Raw genomic sequence first — 4,277 nt, forward strand, 5'->3', positions numbered from 1 at the left:
AATACTCAAATGTAAAAAAAGATGTGAAAAAAGAGTGTTCTGGAGAGATGATATTGAAATATAAGAGTACAAAGCTCTTTGAGGTCTTACTGAAAATTAATGGAAGGAAATACAGCAATGATCAGAAATATATTGTGCTTAAATAAAAGAGATGTTACTGTCAAGGATGTGTTGCCACTAATCCCACTGAAAACACTCCCTCTTGCATCAAACACACGTATGTAGACATTCTTGTGCTTGCTGAAGCAGTTCTGAAGGTCCTTTTTCATAATTATCCTGCAGAGGTAGGATAAAAAAAATGTAGTCATGCTGTACCATCCAATGGAAAGCAAAGCTCATAAAAACGTCATGCGGTGTCCTTATTTACTTTTTTCACTCGGTCGCGGGACCACATGGCTTCTGTCTTCTTCAAAATAAAAATATTTCTTGAAAGGCTAACATTTTGAATGGATTTAAGGCATTGAGGCAGCTGCCACAGCAGAACTAAAACACTCATGAATGCAGACTTCCAGAACTGCTTCAGAAAGTAGCAAGAGTGATGGATAAGTGAGTTGGGGAGGGGGTGAGTGGCATTCACAGCAAACACTGACTAGGGTTTTATATTGTACTTCATATAGTAAGAGAAAGATATATTCAAAGAACATCCTAGGCAGCTGACCAGGTAATAGAAGACTAGTAAATAATGCAATCATTAATATTGCAAGATTAAGTTTCTCTCTTGTTTTGGGGGAATTAGAACGAGTTCATGCAGAATAAAGCAATTACCACACATGAGCTCAAGTTAAGTTTCCGGCCTCCCAATGGCATGCATGGCTTTGTGCCATGAAATCAGAATAGACAAGACTCAGGCGTGTCACTGGAATTCCAGCAAGTTGTGAAATATACATTTCAAAGCAGGATCACTCTTTTTTAACTACAGGAATGAATTCAGAAAGGTTTAGTTTTAGCATAATGGTGATTCTCACATTAAGAAGACCAAATGGGAAATTACTAGTGTAAATGAAAAATGTGTGTGTGTGTGTGTGCATGTGTGCACACCATGATAAGAAAAAAATGGACTGGAGCATGGAAAGTAATTTAATCGTTTAAAGATACAATTGTTTCATTAATATTTACTTATACCTGATTAAATATTCATGATGCCTGGCCTTCTCTGCTTGTCTAACAGGGTTGTATTCATGGCCATCTGCAACCAGCTCAGCACAAGGAGGTCTCAATTAGCCATTCAAGCTGACAGAAGACTCTCAGTCAAAGAGTCCTTACCCTGCAATGGTCTAAGAGCAGAGGATGAATTTGTTTGCTGGCAGAAGCAACAGGGAGACCAACTTGCCTTGGGCTGGAACCACAGTACAGCATAGGCTACCACAGAATGGGCCCCACAAGAATACAAATAGGAAGAGTTCAAAAATAGATAGGTAACTATATCCAAGTAAAAACCCTCTGTCAAAAAGGCCGAGGAGATGGCTCAGTGGAATAGGCATTTCCCTGGCAAGTGCAAGGGCCTGAGTTTAATCCCCAGTTCCAAAAAAATAAAAAATAAAAACCCTCTGTCTGGGGACCCAGTATATACAGGGGATCAGAATTTATAGTGCAAAGAAGACTAGAATTGAGGCTCCTGACACTTTGCTCCATACTTCCATGTGGCCTCAAGAGATGAGGCAGTTTCTATTCCTACTGTAAACATCTATAAAACAGGACTGAAGAAGCCTTCCTCTGAGGGAGGTGCCATGGAGGCAGCTGCACACTGTAGCACTGCTTGCGTCTGAGTCTATGAGTCTTTTACAAGTGCGGGCTATAATGGCCGCAGGACTTCACAGTGTATTGTAACTGCCCATCTCATGGTTATGTCTCCTTTAAGCTGTGAATCTCTGGAGAACTCAGAATATGCTGTGTGCATTGTGGGGTCTCAAGAGCCTGACTAGTATTCTAGCTAGTGAATAGTGTAACTATATTTTTAAATAATTCAGCCTTTGAAGATGCTAAGATTTGCCCTGAGGAAAGTCCAGAAAGTGCATTTGCTATAAGAGTGAGCACCCGGCATGTAGGTGCCCACACACATGCAGGGATTGCAACTTCTGTCCATGATTCGGAGGCAGTGCTAGCTCCTTTCTCTGTAAATTATGTGAAGATCTCTAAGAATAGAGTCGAAATGACACAGAACCTTGGTATCTGTGGTAGGAAGGATAATGGCTCGCCTGAGACATGGCTGCTTTCCAGTCCCCATGATCTGTGAATGTTACTTTACATCAAAAAGGGGCTTCTCAGATTTAATTGAATTGCAGGACCCTGATAACAGGTGATCCTGAATTATGCTTGCCAAACTAAAGACTCACAGGAGTCTTTAAACATGGAAGAGGAAGGAAAGAGCGTAGGTCAGAGGCATGGCGCATGCTGGCTTTGCAGGTGGAGCATCACGCCTACAAAGCAAGGAACTGAGCTGTGCCAATCCCCTGAATGAACAAGGAGTAATTCTCCCCTTCAGCCCTCAGACAGGGATAAAACCTGCCGTTACCTTAATTTTATCCAATGAGGTTCATACTAAATTTCAGACCTATAGAAATATAGGTTGAACTTGTGTTGTCTCTGTACAACTAAATTCATGATAGGTTTTTTAGCACTAGAGATCCAGTCAAGACCCTTCATACTCAGATACATCCTTAACCTCTTACCCCTTAATTTTTTTTTTTTTTAATTTTAAGATAGTCACTAAGTCACTAAGTTGCCTAATGTGGCATCCAACTCTTGATTCTCTTGCCTCAGCCTCACAGAATTCTGGGATTAAAGTCATGCAACACCACCATGCCAGTCTGGTTTGTAATAGTTTTTTTTAGGGCAGCAATAGAAAACTAATATAATATCTCTGGCTAGCAGACCACTCTTCCCATTTAGCTTTCAGGTCCTCTAAGGAGTTCAGCAACAACAGAGCTGTACTTAGACATTTACTAGTGGTCAGAATAAAATCAAAGAGAAAAAATTATTCTTTTTATGGATAGGGGTGTCTTTCTTTCCTCTCTAGCATCTCTGTGTGGGAGCTTTTTGGGGCCCTTATTTGGTTTAGCTGGGGAACAGATACAACACCACAATGCTTTGTAGTGTTAGTGCTTCAGCAAATGTCTCCAGAGCTACATCTTGTGCAAGTGAAAGCCCCTCTACACTGTGTCTTTAAAAGCCAGGGAAATGCACAGGGCAGCAGCAGCAGTCAATACCAATTTCCACATCTGGATCAATACCATCGGACTGCTCCGTAGCTGCAGAGATTGTTTCACACACATACTCAGGGAGAGGGAGGGCTGGGAGAGAAAGGGAATTGGTTTTAATGATTTCATGGCTCTGACTATTCCCTCTCTCCCTCTTTTCTTTAAGAGAAATAAATACATAAAATTAGAAACCAAATTTACGGACCTGTCAGTCTGCATGAAGCCCAGCTTCTTTCCCCGACCTGTCACCTGAAGTGGCATCCAATCTAGCAAATAGCCTTATTCTGTGTGGGGGCTATATGTATTGAAGAATAGGAGTGACAGTACTGTCTGTAGTGATGCCATAATAAAAATGCTCCATATTTACAGTGGTCTTCTCCTCAGGACTTAGAGGCAGTTTCCTCAATCTAAAAGAAAAAAAGGACAAGCATTTACCATTGCCCATGGATCAAAAGCAGACGTAAGATCTTCTATATGTCTATGCTATTTTGTGTGTATTTGGACAACATGGGACTGAATTCTTCCTTAGGTTCTCTCATTGCAGCCTGACTTTGGAGTGATAGGGATGGCATCCCTGCTAAGTGGGACAGAGAGCTGTTTTTCACAAGACATAGTTGTTGAATCTGCCAAGAGAAAGCAACTGCAATTGAAACAGCAGGGCAAGGGCAAGGATCCGATGCCATTAGCTTTGTTGGAAGCTTTCCCAGTAGGTCAGGGTCTCAACCATTATTCCTCCTGTGAGTAGGCACAGCTTTGATGCTTTGGCGCCTCTGCGAAGCCCCAGTGAGCGTGCTCTGTCGCCACACAGCCCATTAGCTCACCTCCAAAGAAGGCTGACCCTCACTCCTTAGAGGCAAATGCATGGTCAGGATGAGCCAAACAAAGGAATAAATATGTCCCCTCTGGGCCCCGAGATCATGGGGGAGCTTAATCCTCCTCTTGGTAAATGCCACAGCTACAAGCATGACCAGCTCGATCCTTAAGGCAGATCAAATGACATTCAGGGTTGGTTCTGTACAGTCCCCTGCCAGAGGGTTGAGAGATTTGGTGAAAGACTCACTTTTCCCTATAGCAATAATA

This window comes from Octodon degus, unplaced genomic scaffold, assembly GCF_000260255.1.
Source record: "Octodon degus isolate 3935 unplaced genomic scaffold, OctDeg1.0 scaffold00116, whole genome shotgun sequence".
In the NCBI taxonomy this organism is placed as follows: Eukaryota; Metazoa; Chordata; class Mammalia; order Rodentia; family Octodontidae; genus Octodon; species Octodon degus.